The sequence below is a fragment of the Schistocerca nitens genome, chromosome 2 (assembly GCF_023898315.1).
Source record: "Schistocerca nitens isolate TAMUIC-IGC-003100 chromosome 2, iqSchNite1.1, whole genome shotgun sequence".
Taxonomy (NCBI): Eukaryota; Metazoa; Arthropoda; class Insecta; order Orthoptera; family Acrididae; genus Schistocerca; species Schistocerca nitens.
In genome coordinates, this window is record NC_064615.1 from 1,154,858,764 (window position 1) to 1,154,884,922 (window position 26,159).

Sequence of the window (26,159 nt, forward strand, 5' to 3'; positions counted from 1 at the left end):
AATGCAATGGTCGTTGCTTTGTAGTAACTACACAAACAGTGAGCACGGTGAGAGAAGCTTTCTGCAGCTTCGTTTTTGAATATTTTACATATTGTTATTTATCAAATGTGATAATCCTGGCGTTGTTGCAACCGTACGTTCTGAGAGCTGTGAGACTGAAGCACTCTGCAGCTTCTTTCTGAAATAGTTCTTACATGGTTATATAGGAAATGCGATGATCGTGGGTTTGTAGTAACTACACAAACAGCGATCACTGTGAGAGAAGCTTTCTGCAGCTTCGTTTTTGAATATATTACATATTGTTATTTATCAAATGTGATAATCCTGGCGTTGTTGCAACCGTACGTTCTGAGAGCAGTGTTACAGAAGCACTCTGCAGCTTCTTTCTGAAATAGTTCTTACATGGTTATATGGGAAATGCGATGATCGTGGGTTTGTAGTAACTACACAAACAGCGATCACTGTGAGAGAAGCTTTCTGCAGCTTCGTTTTTGAATATTTCACCTATGGTTATATATCAAATATGATAATCCTGGCGTTGTTGCACCCGTACCTTCAGAGAGCAGTGTGACAGAAGCAGTCTGCAGCTTCTTTCATAAATAGTTCTCACATGGTTATAAAGGAAATGCAATGGTCGTTGCTTTGTAGTAACTACACAAACAGTGAGCACGGTGAGAGAAGCTTTCTGCAGCTTCGTTTTTGAATATTTTACATATTGTTATTTATCAAATGTGATAATCCTGGCGTTGTTGCAACCGTACGTTCTGAGAGCAGTGTGACAGAAGCACTCTGCAGCATCTTTCTGAAATAGTTCTTACATGGTTATATAGGAAATGCGATGATCGTGGGTTTGTAGTAACTACACAAACAGCGATCACTGTGAGAGAAGCTTTCTGCAGCTTCGTTTTTGAATATTTCACCTATGGTTATATATCAAATATGATAATCCTGGCGTTGTTGCACCCGTAACTTCAGAGAGCAGTGTGACAGAAGCAGATTGCAGCTTCTTTCATAAATAGTTCTCACATGGTTATAAAGGAAATGCAATGGTCGTTGCTTTGTAGTAACTACACAAACAGTGAGCACGGTGAGAGAAGCTTTCTGCAGCTTCGTTTTTGAATATTTTACATATTGTTATTTATCAAATGTGATAATCCTGGCGTTGTTGCAACCGTACGTTCTGAGAGCTGTGAGACTGAAGCACTCTGCAGCTTCTTTCTGAAATAGTTCTTACATGGTTATATAGGAAATGCAATGATCGTGGGTTTGTAGTAACTACACAAACAGCGATCACTGTGAGAGAAGCTTTCTGCAGCTTCGTTTTTGAATATTTCACCTATGGTTATATATCAAATATGATAATCCTGGCGTTGTTGCACCCGTACCTTCAGAGAGCAGTGTGACAGAAGCAGTCTGCAGCTTCTTTCATAAATAGTTCTCACATGGTTATAAAGGAAATGCAATGGTCGTTGCTTTGTAGTAACTACACAAACAGCGAGAACTCTGAAAAAAGCTTTCTGCAGTTTCTTTTTGCAATATTTTACATATTGTTATTTATCAAATGTGATAATCCTGGCATTGTTGCAACCGTACGTTCTGAGAGCTGTGTGACAGAAGCACTCTGCAGCTTCTTTCTGAAATAGTTCTTACATGGTTATATAGGAAATGCGATGATCGTGGGTTTGTAGTAACTACACAAACAGCGATCACTGTGAGAGAAGCTTTCTGAAGCTTCGTTTTTGAATATTTCACCTATGGTTATATATCAAATATGATAATCCTGGCGTTGTTGCACCCGTACCTTCAGAGAGCAGTGTGACAGAAGCAGTCTGCAGCTTCTTTCATAAATAGTTCTCACATGGTTATAAAGGAAATGCAATGGTCGTTGCTTTGTAGTAACTACACAAACAGTGAGCACGGTGAGAGAAGCTTTCTGCAGCTTCGTTTTTGAATATTTTACATATTGTTATTTATCAAATGTGATAATCCTGGCGTTGTTGCAACCGTACGTTCTGAGAGCAGTGTGACAGAAGCACTCTGCAGCTTCTTTTTGAAATAGTTCTTACATGGTTATATAGGAAATGCGATGTCCGTGGCTTTGTAGTAACTAAACAAACTGCGAGCACCATGAGAGAAGCTTTCTGAAGCTTCGTTTTTGAATATTTCACCTATGGTTATTTATAAAATGTGATAATCCAGTCGTTGTTGCAACGGTACATTCAGAGAGCTGTGTGACACAAGCATTCTGCAGCTTCTTTCTGAAATAGTTCTTACATGGTTATATAGGAAATGCGATGATCGTGGGTTTGTAGTAACTACACAAACAGCAATCACTGTGAGAGAAGCTTTCTGCAGCTTCGTTTTTGAATATTTCACCTATGGTTATATATCAAATATGATAATCCTGGCGTTGTTGCACCCGTACCTTCAGAGAGCAGTGTGACAGAAGCAGTCGGCAGCTTCTTTCATAAATAGTTCTCACATGGTTATAAAGGAAATGCAATGGTCGTTGCTTTGTAGTAACTACACAAACAGTGAGCACGGTGAGAGAAGCTTTCTGCAGCTTCGTTTTTGAATATTTTACATATTGTTATTTATCAAATGTGATAATCCTGGCGTTGTTGCAACCGTACGTTCTGAGAGCAGTGTGACAGAAGCACTCTGCAGCATCTTTCTGAAATAGTTCTTACATGGTTATATAGGAAATGCGATGATCGTGGGTTTGTAGTAACTACACAAACAGCGATCACTGTGAGAGAAGCTTTCTGCAGCTTCGTTTTTGAATATTTCACCTATGGTTATATATCAAATATGATAATCCTGGCGTTGTTGCACCCGTACCTTCAGAGAGCAGTGTGACAGAAGCAGTCTGCAGCTTCTTTCATAAATAGTTCTCACATGGTTATAAAGGAAATGCAATGGTCGTTGCTTTGTAGTAACTACACAAACAGTGAGCACGGTGAGAGAAGCTTTCTGCAGCTTTGTTTTTGAATATTTTACATATTGTTATTTATCAAATGTGATAATCCTGGCGTTGTTGCAACCGTACGTTCTGAGAGCAGTGTGACAGAAGCACTCTGCAGCTTCTTTTTGAAATAGTTCTTACATGGTTATATAGGAAATGCGATGTCCGTGGCTTTGTAGTAACTAAACAAACTGCGAGCACCATGAGAGAAGCTTTCTGAAGCTTCGTTTTTGAATATTTCACCTATGGTTATTTATAAAATGTGATAATCCAGTCGTTGTTGCAACGGTACTTTCAGAGAGCTGTGTGACACAAGCATTCTGCAGCTTCTTTCTGAAATAGTTCTTACATGGTTATATAGGAAATGCGATGATCGTGGGTTTGTAGTAACTACACAAACAGCGATCACTGTGAGAGAAGCTTTCTGCAGCTTCGTTTTTGAATATTTCACCTATGGTTATATATCAAATATGATAATCCTGGCGTTGTTGCACCCGTACCTTCAGAGAGCAGTGTGACAGAAGCAGTCTGCAGCTTCTTTCATAAATAGTTCTCACATGGTTATAAAGGAAATGCAATGGTCGTTGCTTTGTAGTAACTACACAAACAGTGAGCACGGTGAGAGAAGCTTTCTGCAGCTTCGTTTTTGAATATTTTACATATTGTTATTTATCAAATGTGATAATCCTGGCGTTGTTGCAACCGTACGTTCTGAGAGCTGTGAGACTGAAGCACTCTGCAGCTTCTTTCTGAAATAGTTCTTACATGGTTATATAGGAAATGCGATGATCGTGGGTTTGTAGTAACTACACAAACAGCGATCACTGTGAGAGAAGCTTTCTGAAGCTTCGTTTTTGAATATTTCACCTATGGTTATTTATAAAATGTGATAATCCAGTCGTTGTTGCAACGGTACATTCAGAGAGCTGTGTGACACAAGCATTCTGCAGCTTCTTTCTGAAATAGTTCTTACATGGTTATATAGGAAATGCGATGATCGTGGGTTTGTAGTAACTACACAAACAGCAATCACTGTGAGAGAAGCTTTCTGCAGCTTCGTTTTTGAATATTTCACCTATGGTTATATATCAAATATGATAATCCTGGCGTTGTTGCACCCGTACCTTCAGAGAGCAGTGTGACAGAAGCAGTCTGCAGCTTCTTTCATAAATAGTTCTCACATGGTTATAAAGGAAATGCAATGGTCGTTGCTTTGTAGTAACTACACAAACAGTGAGCACGGTGAGAGAAGCTTTCTGCAGCTTCGTTTTTGAATATTTTACATATTGTTATTTATCAAATGTGATAATCCTGGCGTTGTTGCAACCGTACGTTCTGAGAGCTGTGAGACTGAAGCACTCTGCAGCTTCTTTCTGAAATAGTTCTTACATGGTTATATAGGAAATGCGATGATCGTGGGTTTGTAGTAACTACACAAACAGCGATCACTGTGAGAGAAGCTTTCTGCAGCTTCGTTTGTGAATATTTCACCTATGGTTATATATCAAATATGATAATCCTGGCGTTGTTGCACCCGTACCTTCAGAGAGCAGTGTGACAGAAGCAGTCTGCAGCTTCTTTCATAAATAGTTCTCACATGGTTATAAAGGAAATGCAATGGTCGTTGCTTTGTAGTAACTACACAAACAGTGAGCACGGTGAGAGAAGCTTTCTGCAGCTTTGTTTTTGAATATTTTACATATTGTTATTTATCAAATGTGATAATCCTGGCGTTGTTGCAACCGTACGTTCTGAGAGCAGTGTGACAGAAGCACTCTGCAGCTTCTTTTTGAAATAGTTCTTACATGGTTATATAGGAAATGCGATGTCCGTGGCTTTGTAGTAACTAAACAAACTGCGAGCACCATGAGAGAAGCTTTCTGAAGCTTCGTTTTTGAATATTTCACCTATGGTTATTTATAAAATGTGATAATCCAGTCGTTGTTGCAACGGTACTTTCAGAGAGCTGTGTGACACAAGCATTCTGCAGCTTCTTTCTGAAATAGTTCTTACATGGTTATATAGGAAATGCGATGATCGTGGGTTTGTAGTAACTACACAAACAGCGATCACTGTGAGAGAAGCTTTCTGCAGCTTCGTTTTTGAATATTTCACCTATGGTTATTTATAAAATGTGATAATCCAGTCGTTGTTGCAACGGTACATTCAGAGAGCTGTGTGACACAAGCATTCTGCAGCTTCTTTCTGAAATAGTTCTTACATGGTTATATAGGAAATGCGATGATCGTGGGTTTGTAGTAACTACACAAACAGCAATCACTGTGAGAGAAGCTTTCTGCAGCTTCGTTTTTGAATATTTCACCTATGGTTATATATCAAATATGATAATCCTGGCGTTGTTGCACCCGTACCTTCAGAGAGCAGTGTGACAGAAGCAGTCTGCAGCTTCTTTCATAAATAGTTCTCACATGGTTATAAAGGAAATGCAATGGTCGTTGCTTTGTAGTAACTACACAAACAGTGAGCACGGTGAGAGAAGCTTTCTGCAGCTTCGTTTTTGAATATTTTACATATTGTTATTTATCAAATGTGATAATCCTGGCGTTGTTGCAACCGTACATTCTGAGAGCTGTGAGACTGAAGCACTCTGCAGCTTCTTTCTGAAATAGTTCTTACATGGTTATATAGGAAATGCGATGATCGTGGGTTTGTAGTAACTACACAAACAGCGATCACTGTGAGAGAAGCTTTCTGCAGCTTCGTTTGTGAATATTTCACCTATGGTTATATATCAAATATGATAATCCTGGCGTTGTTGCACCCGTACCTTCAGAGAGCAGTGTGACAGAAGCAGTCTGCAGCTTCTTTCATAAATAGTTCTCACATGGTTATAAAGGAAATGCAATGGTCGTTGCTTTGTAGTAACTACACAAACAGTGAGCACGGTGAGAGAAGCTTTCTGCAGCTTCGTTTTTGAATATTTTACATATTGTTATTTATCAAATGTGATAATCCTGGCGTTGTTGCAACCGTACGTTCTGAGAGCAGTGTGACAGAAGCACTCTGCAGCATCTTTCTGAAATAGTTCTTACATGGTTATATAGGAAATGCGATGATCGTGGGTTTGTAGTAACTACACAAACAGCGATCACTGTGAGAGAAGCTTTCTGCAGCTTCGTTTTTGAATATTTCACCTATGGTTATATATCAAATATGATAATCCTGGCGTTGTTGCACCCGTAACTTCAGAGAGCAGTGTGACAGAAGCAGATTGCAGCTTCTTTCATAAATAGTTCTCACATGGTTATAAAGGAAATGCAATGGTCGTTGCTTTGTAGTAACTACACAAACAGTGAGCACGGTGAGAGAAGCTTTCTGCAGCTTCGTTTTTGAATATTTTACATATTGTTATTTATCAAATGTGATAATCCTGGCGTTGTTGCAACCGTACGTTCTGAGAGCTGTGAGACTGAAGCACTCTGCAGCTTCTTTCTGAAATAGTTCTTACATGGTTATATAGGAAATGCGATGATCGTGGGTTTGTAGTAACTACACAAACAGCGATCACTGTGAGAGAAGCTTTCTGCAGCTTCGTTTTTGAATATTTCACCTATGGTTATATATCAAATATGATAATCCTGGCGTTGTTGCACCCGTACCTTCAGAGAGCAGTGTGACAGAAGCAGTCTGCAGCTTCTTTCATAAATAGTTCTCACATGGTTATAAAGGAAATGCAATGGTCGTTGCTTTGTAGTAACTACACAAACAGCGAGAACTCTGAAAAAAGCTTTCTGCAGTTTCTTTTTGCAATATTTTACATATTGTTATTTATCAAATGTGATAATCCTGGCATTGTTGCAACCGTACGTTCTGAGAGCTGTGTGACAGAAGCACTCTGCAGCTTCTTTCTGAAATAGTTCTTACATGGTTATATAGGAAATGCGATGATCGTGGGTTTGTAGTAACTACACAAACAGCGATCACTGTGAGAGAAGCTTTCTGAAGCTTCGTTTTTGAATATTTCACCTATGGTTATATATCAAATATGATAATCCTGGCGTTGTTGCACCCGTACCTTCAGAGAGCAGTGTGACAGAAGCAGTCTGCAGCTTCTTTCATAAATAGTTCTCACATGGTTATAAAGGAAATGCAATGGTCGTTGCTTTGTAGTAACTACACAAACAGTGAGCACGGTGAGAGAAGCTTTCTGCAGCTTCGTTTTTGAATATTTTACATATTGTTATTTATCAAATGTGATAATCCTGGCGTTGTTGCAACCGTACGTTCTGAGAGCAGTGTGACAGAAGCACTCTGCAGCTTCTTTTTGAAATAGTTCTTACATGGTTATATAGGAAATGCGATGTCCGTGGCTTTGTAGTAACTAAACAAACTGCGAGCACCATGAGAGAAGCTTTCTGAAGCTTCGTTTTTGAATATTTCACCTATGGTTATTTATAAAATGTGATAATCCAGTCGTTGTTGCAACGGTACATTCAGAGAGCTGTGTGACACAAGCATTCTGCAGCTTCTTTCTGAAATAGTTCTTACATGGTTATATAGGAAATGCGATGATCGTGGGTTTGTAGTAACTACACAAACAGCAATCACTGTGAGAGAAGCTTTCTGCAGCTTCGTTTTTGAATATTTCACCTATGGTTATATATCAAATATGATAATCCTGGCGTTGTTGCACCCGTACCTTCAGAGAGCAGTGTGACAGAAGCAGTCTGCAGCTTCTTTCATAAATAGTTCTCACATGGTTATAAAGGAAATGCAATGGTCGTTGCTTTGTAGTAACTACACAAACAGTGAGCACGGTGAGAGAAGCTTTCTGCAGCTTCGTTTTTGAATATTTTACATATTGTTATTTATCAAATGTGATAATCCTGGCGTTGTTGCAACCGTACGTTCTGAGAGCTGTGAGACTGAAGCACTCTGCAGCTTCTTTCTGAAATAGTTCTTACATGGTTATATAGGAAATGCGATGATCGTGGGTTTGTAGTAACTACACAAACAGCGATCACTGTGAGAGAAGCTTTCTGCAGCTTCGTTTGTGAATATTTCACCTATGGTTATATATCAAATATGATAATCCTGGCGTTGTTGCACCCGTACCTTCAGAGAGCAGTGTGACAGAAGCAGTCTGCAGCTTCTTTCATAAATAGTTCTCACATGGTTATAAAGGAAATGCAATGGTCGTTGCTTTGTAGTAACTACACAAACAGTGAGCACGGTGAGAGAAGCTTTCTGCAGCTTTGTTTTTGAATATTTTACATATTGTTATTTATCAAATGTGATAATCCTGGCGTTGTTGCAACCGTACGTTCTGAGAGCAGTGTGACAGAAGCACTCTGCAGCTTCTTTTTGAAATAGTTCTTACATGGTTATATAGGAAATGCGATGTCCGTGGCTTTGTAGTAACTAAACAAACTGCGAGCACCATGAGAGAAGCTTTCTGAAGCTTCGTTTTTGAATATTTCACCTATGGTTATTTATAAAATGTGATAATCCAGTCGTTGTTGCAACGGTACTTTCAGAGAGCTGTGTGACACAAGCATTCTGCAGCTTCTTTCTGAAATAGTTCTTACATGGTTATATAGGAAATGCGATGATCGTGGGTTTGTAGTAACTACACAAACAGCGATCACTGTGAGAGAAGCTTTCTGCAGCTTCGTTTTTGAATATTTCACCTATGGTTATATATCAAATATGATAATCCTGGCGTTGTTGCACCCGTACCTTCAGAGAGCAGTGTGACAGAAGCAGTCTGCAGCTTCTTTCATAAATAGTTCTCACATGGTTATAAAGGAAATGCAATGGTCGTTGCTTTGTAGTAACTACACAAACAGTGAGCACGGTGAGAGAAGCTTTCTGCAGCTTCGTTTTTGAATATTTTACATATTGTTATTTATCAAATGTGATAATCCTGGCGTTGTTGCAACCGTACGTTCTGAGAGCTGTGAGACTGAAGCACTCTGCAGCTTCTTTCTGAAATAGTTCTTACATGGTTATATAGGAAATGCGATGATCGTGGGTTTGTAGTAACTACACAAACAGCGATCACTGTGAGAGAAGCTTTCTGAAGCTTCGTTTTTGAATATTTCACCTATGGTTATTTATAAAATGTGATAATCCAGTCGTTGTTGCAACGGTACATTCAGAGAGCTGTGTGACACAAGCATTCTGCAGCTTCTTTCTGAAATAGTTCTTACATGGTTATATAGGAAATGCGATGATCGTGGGTTTGTAGTAACTACACAAACAGCAATCACTGTGAGAGAAGCTTTCTGCAGCTTCGTTTTTGAATATTTCACCTATGGTTATATATCAAATATGATAATCCTGGCGTTGTTGCACCCGTACCTTCAGAGAGCAGTGTGACAGAAGCAGTCTGCAGCTTCTTTCATAAATAGTTCTCACATGGTTATAAAGGAAATGCAATGGTCGTTGCTTTGTAGTAACTACACAAACAGTGAGCACGGTGAGAGAAGCTTTCTGCAGCTTCGTTTTTGAATATTTTACATATTGTTATTTATCAAATGTGATAATCCTGGCGTTGTTGCAACCGTACGTTCTGAGAGCTGTGAGACTGAAGCACTCTGCAGCTTCTTTCTGAAATAGTTCTTACATGGTTATATAGGAAATGCGATGATCGTGGGTTTGTAGTAACTACACAAACAGCGATCACTGTGAGAGAAGCTTTCTGCAGCTTCGTTTGTGAATATTTCACCTATGGTTATATATCAAATATGATAATCCTGGCGTTGTTGCACCCGTACCTTCAGAGAGCAGTGTGACAGAAGCAGTCTGCAGCTTCTTTCATAAATAGTTCTCACATGGTTATAAAGGAAATGCAATGGTCGTTGCTTTGTAGTAACTACACAAACAGTGAGCACGGTGAGAGAAGCTTTCTGCAGCTTTGTTTTTGAATATTTTACATATTGTTATTTATCAAATGTGATAATCCTGGCGTTGTTGCAACCGTACGTTCTGAGAGCAGTGTGACAGAAGCACTCTGCAGCTTCTTTTTGAAATAGTTCTTACATGGTTATATAGGAAATGCGATGTCCGTGGCTTTGTAGTAACTAAACAAACTGCGAGCACCATGAGAGAAGCTTTCTGAAGCTTCGTTTTTGAATATTTCACCTATGGTTATTTATAAAATGTGATAATCCAGTCGTTGTTGCAACGGTACTTTCAGAGAGCTGTGTGACACAAGCATTCTGCAGCTTCTTTCTGAAATAGTTCTTACATGGTTATATAGGAAATGCGATGATCGTGGGTTTGTAGTAACTACACAAACAGCGATCACTGTGAGAGAAGCTTTCTGCAGCTTCGTTTTTGAATATTTCACCTATGGTTATATATCAAATATGATAATCCTGGCGTTGTTGCACCCGTACCTTCAGAGAGCAGTGTGACAGAAGCAGTCTGCAGCTTCTTTCATAAATAGTTCTCACATGGTTATAAAGGAAATGCAATGGTCGTTGCTTTGTAGTAACTACACAAACAGTGAGCACGGTGAGAGAAGCTTTCTGCAGCTTCGTTTTTGAATATTTTACATATTGTTATTTATCAAATGTGATAATCCTGGCGTTGTTGCAACAGTACGTTCTGAGAGCTGTGAGACTGAAGCACTCTGCAGCTTCTTTCTGAAATAGTTCTTACATGGTTATATAGGAAATGCGATGATCGTGGGTTTGTAGTAACTACACAAACAGCGATCACTGTGAGAGAAGCTTTCTGCAGCTTCGTTTTTGAATATTTCACCTATGGTTATATATCAAATATGATAATCCTGGCATTGTTGCACCCGTACCTTCAGAGAGCAGTGTGACAGAAGCAGTCTGCAGCTTCTTTCATAAATAGTTCTCACATGGTTATAAAGGAAATGCAATGGTCGTTGCTTTGTAGAAACTACACAAACAGTGAGCACCATGAGAGAAGCTTTCTGCAGCTTCGTTTTTGAATATTTTACATATTGTTATTTATCAAATGTGATAATCCTGGCGTTGTTGCAACCGTACGTTCTGAGAGCAGTGTGACAGAAGCACTCTGCAGCTTCTTTTTGAAATAGTTCTTACATGGTTATATAGGAAATGCGATGTCCGTGGCTTTGTAGTAACTAAACAAACTGCGAGCACCATGAGAGAAGCTTTCTGAAGCTTCGTTTTTGAATATTTCACCTATGGTTATTTATAAAATGTGATAATCCAGTCGTTGTTGCAACGGTACTTTCAGAGAGCTGTGTGACACAAGCATTCTGCAGCTTCTTTCTGAAATAGTTCTTACATGGTTATATAGGAAATGCGATGATCGTGGGTTTGTAGTAACTACACAAACAGCGATCACTGTGAGAGAAGCTTTCTGCAGCTTCGTTTTTGAATATTTCACCTATGGTTATATATCAAATATGATAATCCTGGCGTTGTTGCACCCGTACCTTCAGAGAGCAGTGTGACAGAAGCAGTCTGCAGCTTCTTTTTGAAATAGTTCTTACATGGTTATATAGGAAATGCGATGATCGTGGCTTTGTAGTAACTAAACAAACTGCGAGCACCATGAGAGAAGCTTTCTGAAGCTTCGTTTTTGAATATTTCACCTATGGTTATATATCAAATATGATAATCCTGGCGTTGTTGCACCCGTACCTTCAGAGAGCAGTGTGACAGAAGCAGTCTGCAGCTTCTTTCATAAATAGTTCTCACATGGTTATAAAGGAAATGCAATGGTCGTTGCTTTGTAGTAACTACACAAACAGTGAGCACGGTGAGAGAAGCTTTCTGCAGCTTCGTTTTTGAATATTTTACATATTGTTATTTATCAAATGTGATAATCCTGGCGTTGTTGCAACCGTACGTTCTGAGAGCAGTGTGACAGAAGCAGTCTGCAGCTTCTTTCATAAATAGTTCTCACATGGTTATAAAGGAAATGCAATCGTCGTTGCTTTGTGGTAACTACACAAACAGTGAGCACGGTGAGAGAAGCTTTCTGCAGCTTCGTTTTTGAATATTTTACATATTGTTATTTATCAAATGTGATAATCCTGGCGTTGTTGCAACCGTACGTTCTGAGAGCTGTGAGACTGAAGCACTCTGCAGCTTCTTTCTGAAATAGTTCTTACATGGTTATATAGGAAATGCGATGATCGTGGGTTTGTAGTAACTACACAAACAGCGATCACTGTGAGAGAAGCTTTCTGCAGCTTCGTTTTTGAATATTTCACCTATGGTTATATATCAAATATGATAATCCTGGCGTTGTTGCACCCGTACCTTCAGAGAGCAGTGTGACAGAAGCAGTCTGCAGCTTCTTTCATAAATAGTTCTCACATGGTTATAAAGGAAATGCAATGGTCGTTGCTTTGTAGTAACTACACAAACAGTGAGCACGGTGAGAGAAGCTTTCTGCAGCTTCGTTTTTGAATATTTTACATATTGTTATTTATCAAATGTGATAATCCTGGCGTTGTTGCAACCGTACGTTCTGAGAGCAGTGTGACAGAAGCACTCTGCAGCTTCTTTCTGAAATAGTTCTTACATGGTTATATAGGAAATGCGATGTCTGTGGCTTTGTAGTAACTAAACAAACTGCGAGCACCATGAGAGAAGCTTTCTGAAGCTTCGTTTTTGAATATTTCACCTATGGTTATTTATAAAATGTGATAATCCAGTCGTTGTTGCAACGGTACTTTCAGAGAGCTGTGTGACACAAGCATTCTGCAGCTTCTTTCTGAAATAGTTCTTACATGGTTATATAGGAAATGCGATGATCGTGGGTTTGTAGTAACTACACAAACAGCGATCACTGTGAGAGAAGCTTTCTGCAGCTTCGTTTTTGAATATTTCACCTATGGTTATATATCAAATATGATAATCCTGGCGTTGTTGCATCCGTACCTTCAGAGAGCAGTGTGACAGAAGCAGTCTGCAGCTTCTTTCATAAATAGTTGTCACATGGTTATAAAGGAAATGCAATGGTCGTTGCTTTGTAGTAACTACACAAACAGTGAGCACGGTGAGAGAAGCTTTCTGCAGCTTCGTTTTTGAATATTTTACATATTGTTATTTATCAAATGTGATAATCCTGGCGTTGTTGCAACCGTACGTTCTGAGAGCTGTGAGACTGAAGCACTCTGCAGCTTCTTTCTGAAATAGTTCTTACATGGTTATATAGGAAATGCGATGATCGTGGGTTTGTAGTAACTACACAAACAGCGATCACTGTGAGAGAAGCTTTCTGCAGCTTCGTTTTTGAATATTTCACCTATGGTTATATATCAAATATGATAATCCTGGCGTTGTTGCACCCGTACCTTCAGAGAGCAGTGTGACAGAAGCAGTCTGCAGCTTCTTTCATAAATATTTCTCACATGGTTATAAAGGAAATGCAATGGTCGTTGCTTTGTAGTAACTACACAAACAGTGAGCACGGTGAGAGAAGCTTTCTGCAGCTTCGTTTTTGAATATTTCACCTATGGTTATATATCAAATATGATAATCCTGGCGTTGTTGCACCCGTACCTTCGGAGAGCAGTGTGACAGAAGCACACTGCAGCTTCTTTTTGAAATAGTTCTTACATGGTTATATAGGAAATGCGATGTCCGTGGCTTTGTAGTAACTAAACAAACTGCGAGCACCATGAGAGAAGCTTTCTGAAGCTTCGTTTTTGAATATTTCACCTATGGTTATTTATAAAATGTGATAATCCAGTCGTTGTTGCAACGGTACTTTCAGAGAGCTGTGTGACACAAGCATTCTGCAGCTTCTTTCTGAAATAGTTCTTACATGGTTATATAGGAAATGCGATGATCGTGGGTTTGTAGTAACTACACAAACAGCGATCACTGTGAGAGAAGCTTTCTGCAGCTTCGTTTTTGAATATTTCACCTATGGTTATATATCAAATATGATAATCCTGGCGTTGTTGCACCCGTACCTTCAGAGAGCAGTGTGACAGAAGCAGTCTGCAGCTTCTTTCTGAAATAGTTCTCACATGGTTATAAAGGAAATGCAATGGTCGTTGCTTTGTAGTAACTACACAAACAGCGATCACTGTGAGAGAAGCTTTCTGCAGCTTCGTTTTTGAATATTTCACCTATGGTTATATATCAAATATGATAATCCTGGCGTTGTTGCACCCGTACCTTCAGAGAGCAGTGTGACAGAAGCAGTCTGCAGCTTCTTTCGTAAATAGTTCTCACATGGTTATAAAGGAAATGCAATGGTCGTTGCTTTGTAGTAACTACACAAACAGCGAGAACTCTGAAAAAAGCTTTCTGCAGTTTCTTTTTGGAATATTTTACATATTGTTATTTATCAAATGTGATAATCCTGGCGTTGTTGCAACCGTACGTTCTGAGAGCAGTGTGACAGAAGCACTCTGCAGCTTCTTTCTGAAATAGTTCTTACATGGTTATATAGGAAATGCGATGATCGTGGGTTTGTAGTAACTACACAAACAGCGATCACTGTGAGAGAAGCTTTCTGCAGCTTCGTTTGTGAATATTTCACCTATGGTTATATATCAAATATGATAATCCTGGCGTTGTTGCACCCGTACCTTCAGAGAGCAGTGTGACAGAAGCAGTCTGCAGCTTCTTTTATAAATAGTTCTCACATGGTTATAAAGGAAATGCAATGGTCGTTGCTTTGTAGTAACTACACAAACAGTGAGCACGGTGAGAGAAGCTTTCTGCAGCTTCGTTTTTGAATATTTTACATATTGTTATTTATCAAATGTGATAATCCTGGCGTTGTTGCAACCGTACGTTCTGAGAGCTGTGAGACTGAAGCACTCTGCAGCTTCTTTCTGAAATAGTTCTTACATGGTTATATAGGAAATGCGATGATCGTGGGTTTGTAGTAACTACACAAACAGCGATCACTGTGAGAGAAACTTTCTGCAGCTTCGTTTTTGAATATTTCACCTATGGTTATATATCAAATATGATAATCCTGGCGTTGTTGCACCCGTACCTTCAGAGAGCAGTGTGACAGAAGCAGTCTGCAGCTTCTTTCATAAATAGTTCTCACATGGTTATAAAGGAAATGCAATGGTCGTTGCTTTGTAGTAACTACACAAACAGTGAGCACGGTGAGAGAAGCTTTCTGCAGCTTCGTTTTTGAATATTTTACATATTGTTATTTATAAAATGTGATAATCCTGGCATTGTTGCAACCGTACGTTCTGAGAGCTGTGAGACTGAAGCACTCTGCATCTTCTTTCTGAAATAGTTCTTACATGGTTATATAGGAAATGCGATGATCGTGGGTTTGTAGTAACTACACAAACAGCGATCACTGTGAGAGAAGCTTTCTGCAGCTTCGTTTTTGAATATTTCACCTATGGTTATATATCAAATATGATAATCCTGGCGTTGTTGCACCCGTACCTTCAGAGAGCAGTGTGACAGAAGCAGTCTGCAGCTTCTTTCATAAATAGTTCTCACATGGTTATAAAGGAAATGCAATGGTCGTTGCTTTGTAGTAACTACACAAACAGCGAGAACTCTGAAAAAAGCTTTCTGCAGTTTCTTTTTGGAATATTTTACATATTGTTATTTATCAAATGTGATAATCCTGGCGTTGTTGCAACCGTACGTTCTGAGAGCAGTGTGACAGAAGCACTCTGCAGCTTCTTTCTGACATAGTTCTTACATGGTTATATAGGAAATGCGATGATCGTGGGTTTGTAGTAACTACACAAACAGCGATCACTGTGAGAGAAGCTTTCTGCAGCTTCGTTTGTGAATATTTCACCTATGGTTATATATCAAATATGATAATCCTGGCGTTGTTGCACCCGTACCTTCAGAGAGCAGTGTGACAGAAGCAGTCGGCAGCTTCTTTCATAAATAGTTCTCACATGGTTATAAAGGAAATGCAATGGTCGTTGCTTTGTAGTAACTACACAAACAGTGAGCACGGTGAGAGAAGCTTTCTGCAGCTTCGTTTTTGAATATTTTACATATTGTTATTTATCAAATGTGATAATCCTGGCGTTGTTGCAACCGTACGTTCTGAGAGCTGTGAGACTGAAGCACTCTGCAGCTTCTTTCTGAAATAGTTCTTACATGGTTATATAGGAAATGCGATGATCGTGGGTTTGTAGTAACTACACAAACAGCGATCACTGTGAGAGAAGCTTTCTGCAGCTTCGTTTTTGAATATTTCACCTATGGTTATATATCAAATATGATAATCCTGGCGTTGTTGCACCCGTACCTTCAGAGAGCAGTGTGACAGAAGCAGTCTGCAGCTTCTTTCATAAATAGTTCTCACATGGTTATAAAGGAAATGCAATGGTCGTTGCTTTGTAGTAACTACACAAACAGCGAGAACTCTGAAAAAAGCTTTCTGCAGTTTCCTTTTGGAATATTTTACATATTGTTATTTATCAAATGTGATAATCCTGGCGTTGTTGCAACCGTACGTTCTGAGAGCAGTGTGACAGAAGCACTCTGCAGCTTCTTTCTGACATAGTTCTTACATGGTTATATAGGAAATGCGATGATCGTGGGTTTGTAGTAACTACACAAACAGCGATCACTGTGAGAGAAGCTTTCTGCAGCTTCGTTTTTGAATATTTCACCTATGGTTATTTATAAAATGTGATAATCCAGTCGTTGTTGCAACGGTACTTTCAGAGAGCTGTGTGACACAAGCATTCTGCAGCTTCTATCTGAAATAGTTCTTACATGGTTATATAGGAAATGCGATGATCGTGGGTTTGTAGTAACTACACAAACAGCGATCACTGTGACAGAAGCTTTCTGCAGCTTCGTTTTTGAATATTTCACCTATGGTTATATATCAAATATGATAATCCTGGCGTTGTTGCACCCGTACCTTCAGAGAGCAGTGTGACAGAAGCAGTCTGCAGCTTCTTTCATAAATAGTTCTCACATGGTTATAGAGGAAATGCAATGGTCGTTGCTTTGTAGTAACTACACAAACAGCGATCACTGTGAGAGAAGCTTTCTGCAGCTTCGTTTTTGAATATTTCACCTATGGTTATATATCAAATATGATAATCCTGGCGTTGTTGCACCCGTACCTTCAGAGAGCAGTGTGACAGAAGCAGTCTGCAGCTTCTTTCATAAATAGTTCTCACATGGTTATAAAGGAAATGCAATGGTCGTTGCTTTGTAGTAACTACACAAACAGCGAGAACTCTGAAAAAAGCTTTCTGCAGTTTCTTTTTGGAATATTTTACATATTGTTATTTATCAAATGTGATAATCCTGGCGTTGTTGCAACCGTACGTTCTGAGAGCAGTGTGACAGAAGCACTCTGCAGCTTCTTTCTGACATAGTTCTTACATGGTTATATAGGAAATGCGATGATCGTGGGTTTGTAGTAACTACACAAACAGCGATCACTGTGAGAGAAGCTTTCTGCAGCTTCGTTTTTGAATATTTCACCTATGGTTATTTATAAAATGTGATAATCCAGTCGTTGTTGCAACGGTACTTTCAGAGAGCTGTGTGACACAAGCATTCTGCAGCTTCTATCTGAAATAGTTCTTACATGGTTATATAGGAAATGCGATGATCGTGGGTTTGTAGTAACTACACAAACAGCGATCACTGTGACAGAAGCTTTCTGCAGCTTCGTTTTTGAATATTTCACCTATGGTTATATATCAAATATGATAATCCTGGCGTTGTTGCACCCGTACCTTCAGAGAGCAGTGTGACAGAAGCAGTCTGCAGCTTCTTTCATAAATAGTTCTCACATGGTTATAAAGGAAATGCAATGGTCGTTGCTTTGTAGTAACTACACAAACAGCGATCACTGTGAGAGAAGCTTTCTGCAGCTTCGTTTTTGAATATTTCACCTATGGTTATATATCAAATATGATAATCCTGGCGTTGTTGCACCCGTACCTTCAGAGAGCAGTGTGACAGAAGCAGTCTGCAGCTTCTTTCATAAATAGTACTCACATGGTTATAAAGGAAATGCAATGGTCGTTGCTTTGTAGTAACTACACAAACAGCGAGAACTCTGAAAAAAGCTTTCTGCAGTTTCTTTTTGGAATATTTTACATATTGTTATTTATCAAATGTGATAATCCTGGCGTTGTTGCAACCGTACGTTCTGAGAGCTGTGAGACTGAAGCACTCTGCAGCTTCTTTCTGAAATAGTTCTTACATGGTTATATAGGAAATGCGATGATCGTGGGTTTGTAGTAACTACACAAACAGCGATCACTGTGAGAGAAGCTTTCTGCAGCTTCGTTTTTGAATATTTCACCTATGGTTATATATCAAATATGATAATCCTGGCGTTGTTGCACCCGTACCTTCAGAGAGCAGTGTGACAGAAGCAGTCTGCAGCTTCTTTCATAAATATTTCTCACATGGTTATAAAGGAAATGCAATGGTCGTTGCTTTGTAGTAACTACACAAACAGTGAGCACGGTGAGAGAAGCTTTCTGCAGCTTCGTTTTTGAATATTTCACCTATGGTTATGTATCAAATATGATAATCCTGGCGTTGTTGCACCCGTACCTTCAGAGAGCAGTGTGACAGAAGCACACTGCAGCTTCTTTTTGAAATAGTTCTTACATGGTTATATAGGAAATGCGATGTCCGTGGCTTTGTAGTAACTAAACAAACTGCGAGCACCATGAGAGAAGCTTTCTGAAGCTTCGTTTTTGAATATTTCACCTATGGTTATTTATAAAATGTGATAATCCAGTCGTTGTTGCAACGGTACTTTCAGAGAGCTGTGTGACACAAGCATTCTGCAGCTTCTTTCTGAAATAGTTCTTACATGGTTATATAGGAAATGCGATGATCGTGGGTTTGTAGTAACTACACAAACAGCGATCACTGTGAGAGAAGCTTTCTGCAGCTTCGTTTTTGAATATTTCACCTATGGTTATATATCAAATATGATAATCCTGGCGTTGTTGCACCCGTACCTTCAGAGAGCAGTGTGACAGAAGCAGTCTGCAGCTTCTTTCATAAATAGTTCTCACATGGTTATAAAGGAAATGCAATGGTCGTTGCTTTGTAGTAACTACACAAACAGTGAGCACGGTGAGAGAAGCTTTCTGCAGCTTCGTTTTTGAATATTTTACATATTGTTATTTGTAAAATGTGATAATCCTGGCGTTGTTGCAACCGTACGTTCTGAGAGTTGTGAGACTGAAGCACTCTGCAGCTTCTTTCTGAAATAGTTCTTACATGGTTATATAGGAAATGCGATGATCGTGGGTTTGTAGTAACTACACAAACAGCGATCACTGTGAGAGAAGCTTTCTGCAGCTTCGTTTTTGAATATTTCACCTATGGTTATATATCAAATATGATAATCCTGGCGTTGTTGCACCCGTACCTTCAGAGAGCAGTGTGACAGAAGCAGTCTGCAGCTTCTTTCATAAATAGTTCTCACATGGTTATAAAGGAAATGCAATGGTCGTTGCTTTGTAGTAACTACACAAACAGCGAGAACTCTGAAAAAAGCTTTCTGCAGTTTCTTTTTGGAATATTTTACATATTGTTATTTATCAAATGTGATAATCCTGGCGTTGTTGCAACCGTACGTTCTGAGAGCAGTGTGACAGAAGCACTCTGCAGCTTCTTTCTGAAATAGTTCTTACATGGTTATATAGGAAATGCGATGATCGTGGGTTTGTAGTAACTACACAAACAGCGATCACTGTGAGAGAAGCTTTCTGCAGCTTCGTTTGTGAATATTTCACCTATGGTTATATATCAAATATGATAATCCTGGCGTTGTTGCACCCGTACCTTCAGAGAGCAGTGTGACAGAAGCAGTCTGCAGCTTCTTTCATAAATAGTTCTCACATGGTTATAAAGGAAATGCAATGGTCGTTGCTTTGTAGTAACTACACAAACAGTGAGCACGGTGAGAGAAGCTTTCTGCAGCTTCGTTTTTGAATATTTTACATATTGTTATTTATCAAATGTGATAATCCTGGCGTTGTTGCAACCGTACGTTCTGAGAGCTGTGAGACTGAAGCACTCTGCAGCTTCTTTCTGAAATAGTTCTTACATGGTTATATAGGAAATGCGATGATCGTGGGTTTGTAGTAACTACACAAACAGCGATCACTGTGAGAGAAACTTTCTGCAGCTTCGTTTTTGAATATTTCACCTATGGTTATATATCAAATATGATAATCCTGGCGTTGTTGCACCCGTACCTTCAGAGAGCAGTGTGACAGAAGCAGTCTGCAGCTTCTTTCATAAATAGTTCTCACATGGTTATAAAGGAAATGCAATGGTCGTTGCTTTGTAGTAACTACACAAACAGTGAGCACGGTGAGAGAAGCTTTCTGCAGCTTCGTTTTTGAATATTTTACATATTGTTATTTATAAAATGTGATAATCCTGGCATTGTTGCAACCGTACGTTTTGAGAGCTGTGAGACTGAAGCACTCTGCAGCTTCTTTCTGAAATAGTTCTTACATGGTTATATAGGAAATGCGATGATCGTGGGTTTGTAGTAACTACACAAACAGCGATCACTGTGAGAGAAGCTTTCTGCAGCTTCGTTTTTGAATATTTCACCTATGGTTATATATCAAATATGATAATCCTGGCGTTGTCGCACCCGTACCTTCAGAGAGCAGTGTGACAGAAGCAGTCTGCAGCTTCTTTCATAAATAGTTCTCACATGGTTATAAAGGAAATGCAATGGTCGTTGCTTTGTAGTAACTACACAAACAGTGAGCACGGTGAGAGAAGCTTTCTGCAGCTTCGTTTTTGAATATTTTACATATTGTTATTTATCAAATGTGATAATCCTGGCGTTGTTGCAACCGTACGTTCTGAGAGCTGTGAGACTGAAGCACTCTGCAGCTTCTTTCTGAAATAGTTCTTACATGGTTATATAGGAAATGCGATGATCGTGGGTTTGTAGTAACTACACAAACAGCGATCACTGTGAGAGAAGCTTTCTGCAGCTTCGTTTTTGAATATTTCACCTATGGTTTTATATCAAATATGATAATCCTGGCGTTGTTGCACCCGTACCTTCAGAGAGCAGTGTGACAGAATCAGTCTGCAGCTCCTTTCATAAATAGTTCTCACATGGTTATAAAGGAAATGCAATGGTCGTTGCTTTGTAGTAACTACACAAACAGCGAGAACTCTGAAAAAAGCTTTCTGCAGTTTCTTTTTGGAATATTTTACATATTGTTATTTATCAAATGTGATAATCCTGGCGTTGTTGCAACCGTACGTTCTGAGAGCAGTGTGACAGAAGCACTCTGCAGCTTCTTTCTGACATAGTTCTTACATGGTTATATAGGAAATGCGATGATCGTGGGTTTGTAGTAACTACACAAACAGCGATCACTGTGAGAGAAGCTTTCTGCAGCTTCGTTTTTGAATATTTCACCTATGGTTATATATCAAATATGATAATCCTGGCGTTGTTGCACCCGTACCTTCAGAGAGCAGTGTGACAGAAGCAGTCTGCAGCTTCTTTCATAAATAGTTCTCACATGGTTATAAAGGAAATGCAATGGTCGTTGCTTTGTAGTAACTACACAAACAGTGAGCACGGTGAGAGAAGCTTTCTGCAGCTTCGTTTTTGAATATTTTACATATTGTTATTTATAAAATGTGATAATCCTGGCGTTGTTGCAACCGTACGTTCTGAGAGCTGTGAGACTGAAGCACTCTGCAGCTTCTTTCTGAAATAGTTCTTACATGGTTATATAGGAAATGCGATGATCGTGGGTTTGTAGTAACTACACAAACAGCGATCACTGTGAGAGAAGCTTTCTGCAGCTTCGTTTTTGAATATTTCACCTATGGTTATATATCAAATAGGATAATCCTGGCGTTGTCGCACCCGTACCTTCAGAGAGCAGTGTGACAGAAGCAGTCTGCAGCTTCTTTCATAAATAGTTCTCACATGGTTATAAAGGAAATGCAATGGTCGTTGCTTTGTAGTAACTACACAAACAGTGAGCACGGTGAGAGAAGCTTTCTGCAGCTTCGTTTTTGAATATTTTACATATTGTTATTTATCAAATGTGATAATCCTGGCGTTGTTGCAACCGTACGTTCTGAGAGCTGTGAGACTGAAGCACTCTGCAGCTTCTTTCTGAAATAGTTCTTACATGGTTATATAGGAAATGCGATGATCGTGGGTTTGTAGTAACTACACAAACAGCGATCACTGTGAGAGAAGCTTTCTGCAGCTTCGTTTTTGAATATTTCACCTATGGTTTTATATCAAATATGATAATCCTGGCGTTGTTGCACCCGTACCTTCAGAGAGCAGTGTGACAGAAGCAGTCTGCAGCTTCTTTCATAAATAGTTCTCACATGGTTATAAAGGAAATGCAATGGTCGTTGCTTTGTAGTAACTACACAAACAGTGAGCACGGTGAGAGAAGCTTTCTGCAGCTTCGTTTTTGAATATTTCACCTATGGTTATATATCAAATATGATAATCCTGGCGTTGTTGCACCCGTACCTTCAGAGAGCAGTGTGACAGAAGCAGTCTGCAGCTTCTTTCTGAAATAGTTCTCACATGGTTATAAAGGAAATGCAATGGTCGTTGCTTTGTAGTAACTACACAAACAGCGATCACTGTGAGAGAAGCTTTCTGCAGCTTCGTTTTTGAATATTTCACCTATGGTTATAAATCAAATATGATAATCCTGGCGTTGTTGCACCCGTACCTTCAGAGAGCAGTGTGACAGAAGCAGTCTGCAGCTTCTTTCATAAATAGTTCTCACATGGTTATAAAGGAAATGCAATGGTCGTTGCTTTGTAGTAACTACACAAACAGCGAGAACTCTGAAAAAAGCTTTCTGCAGTTTCTTTTTGGAATATTTTACATATTGTTATTTATCAAATGTGATAATCCTGGCGTTGTTGCAACCGTACGTTCTGAGAGCAGTGTGACAGAAGCACTCTGCAGCTTCTTTCTGAAATAGTTCTTACATGGTTATATAGGAAATGCGATGATCGTGGGTTTGTAGTAACTACACAAACAGCGATCACTGTGAGACATGCTTTCTGCAGCTTAGTTTTTGAATATTTCACCTATGGTTATATATCAAATATGATAATCCTGGCGTTGTTGCACCCGTACCTTCAGAGAGCAGTGTGACAGAAGCAGTCTGCAGCTTCTTTCATAAATAGTTCTCACATGGTTATAAAGGAAATGCAATGGTCGTTGCTTTGTAGTAACTACACAAACAGCGAGAACTCTGAAAAAAGCTTTCTGCAGTTTCTTTTTGGAATATTTTACATATTGTTATTTATCAAATGTGATAATCCTGGCGTTGTTGCAACCGTACGTTCTGAGAGCAGTGTGACAGAAGCACTCTGCAGCTTCTTTCTGACATAGTTCTTACATGGTTATATAGGAAATGCGATGATCGTGGGTTTGTAGTAACTACACAAACAGCGATCACTGTGAGAGAAGCTTTCTGCAGCTTCGTTTTTGAATATTTCACCTATGGTTATTTATAAAATGTGATAATCCAGTCGTTGTTGCAACGGTACTTTCAGAGAGCTGTGTGACACAAGCATTCTGCAGCTTCTATCTGAAATAGTTCTTACATGGTTATATAGGAAATGCGATGATCGTGGGTTTGTAGTAACTACACAAACAGCGATTACTGTGACAGAAGCTTTCTGCAGCTTCGTTTTTGAATATTTCACCTATGGTTATATATCAAATATGATAATCCTGGCGTTGTTGCACCCGTACCTTCAGAGAGCAGTGTGACAGAAGCAGTCTGCAGCTTCTTTCATAAATAGTTCTCACATGGTTATAAAGGAAATGCAATGGTCGTTGCTTTGTAGTAACTACACAAACAGTGAGCACGGTGAGAGAAGCTTTCTGCAGCTTGGTTTTTGAATATTTTACATATTGTTATTTATCAAATGTGATAATCCTGGTGTTGTTGCAACCGTACGTTCTGAGAGCTGTGAGACTGAAGCACTCTGCAGCTTCTTTCTGAAATAGTTCTTACATGGTTATATAGGAAATGCGATGATCGTGGGTTTGTAGTAACTACACAAACAGCGATCACTGTGAGAGAAGCTTTCTGCAGCTTCGTTTTTGAATATTTCACCTATGGTTATATATCAAATATGATAATCCTGGCGTTGTTGCACCCGTACCTTCAGAGAGCAGTGTGACAGAAGCAGTCTGCAGCTTCTTTCATAAATAGTTCTCACATGGTTATAAAGGAAATGCAATGGTCGTTGCTTTGTAGTAACTACACAAACAGTGAGCACGGTGAGAGAAGCTTTCTGCAGTTTCGTTTTTGAATATTTCACCTATGGTTATATATCAAATATGATAATCCTGGCGTTGTTGCACCCGTACCTTCAGAGAGCAGTGTGACAGAAGCAGTCTGCAGCTTCTTTCTGAAATAGTTCTCACATGGTTATAAAGGAAATGCAATGGTCGTTGCTTTGTAGTAACTACACAAACAGCGATCACTGTGAGAGAAGCTTTCTGCAGCTTCGTTTTTGAATATTTCACCTATGGTTATAAATCAAATATGATAATCCTGGCGTTGTTGCACCCGTACCTTCAGAGAGCAGTGTGACAGAAGCAGTCTGCAGCTTCTTTCATAAATAGTTCTCACATGGTTATAAAGGAAATGCAATGGTCGTTGCTTTGTTGTAACTACACAAACAGCGAGAACTCTGAAAAAAGCTTTCTGCAGTTTCTTTTTGGAATATTTTACATATTGTTATTTATCAAATGTGATAATCCTGGCGTTGTTGCAACCGTACGTTCTGAGAGCAGTGTGACAGAAGCACTCTGCAGCTTCTTTCTGACATAGTTCTTACATGGTTATATAGGAAATGCGATGATCGTGGGTTTGTAGTAACTACACAAACAGCGATCACTGTGAGAGAAGCTTTCTGCAGCTTCGTTTTTGAATATTTCACCTATGGTTATATATCAAATATGATAATCCTGGCGTTGTTGCACCCGTACCTTCAGAGAGCAGTGTGACAGAAGCAGTCTGCAGCTTCTTTCATAAATAGTTCTCACATGGTTATAAAGGAAATGCAATGGTCGTTGCTTTGTAGTAACTACACAAACAGTGAGCACGGTGAGAGAAGCTTTCTGCAGCTTCGTTTTTGAATATTTTACATATTGTTATTTGTAAAATGTGATAATCCTGGCGTTGTTGCAACCGTACGTTCTGAGAGTTGTGAGACTGAAGCACTCTGCAGCTTCTTTCTGAAATAGTTCTTACATGGTTATATAGGAAATGCGATGATCGTGGGTTTGTAGTAACTACACAAACAGCGATCACTGTGAGAGAAGCTTTCTGCAGCTTCGTTTTTGAATATTTCACCTATGGTTATATATCAAATATGGTAATCCTGGCGTTGTTGCACCCGTACCTTCAGAGAGCAGTGTGACAGAAGCAGTCTGCAGCTTCTTTCATAAATAGTTCTCACATGGTTATAAAGGAAATGCAATGGTCGTTGCTTTGTAGTAACTACACAAACAGCGAAAACTCTGAAAAAAGCTTTCTGCAGTTTCTTTTTGGAATATTTTACATATTGTTATTTATCAAATGTGATAATCCTGGCGTTGTTGCAACCGTACGTTCTGAGAGCAGTGTGACAGAAGCACTCTGCAGCTTCTTTCTGAAATAGTTCTTACATGGTTATATAGGAAATGCGATGATCGTGGGTTTGTAGTAACTACACAAACAGCGATCACTGTGAGAGAAGCTTTCTGCAGCTTCGTTTGTGAATATTTCACCTATGGTTATATATCAAATATGATAATCCTGGCGTTGTTGCACCCGTACCTTCAGAGAGCAGTGTGACAGAAGCAGTCTGCAGCTTCTTTCATAAATAGTTCTCACATGGTTATAAAGGAAATGCAATGGTCGTTGCTTTGTAGTAACTACACAAACAGTGAGCACGGTGAGAGAAGCTTTCTGCAGCTTCGTTTTTGAATATTTTACATATTGTTATTTATCAAATGTGATAATCCTGGCGTTGTTGCAACCGTACGTTCTGAGAGCTGTGAGACTGAAGCACTCTGCAGCTTCTTTCTGAAATAGTTCTTACATGGTTATATAGGAAATGCGATGATCGTGGGTTTGTAGTAACTACACAAACAGCGATCACTGTGAGAGAAACTTTCTGCAGCTTCGTTTTTGAATATTTCACCTATGGTTATATATCAAATATGATAATCCTGGCGTTGTTGCACCCGTACCTTCAGAGAGCAGTGTGACAGA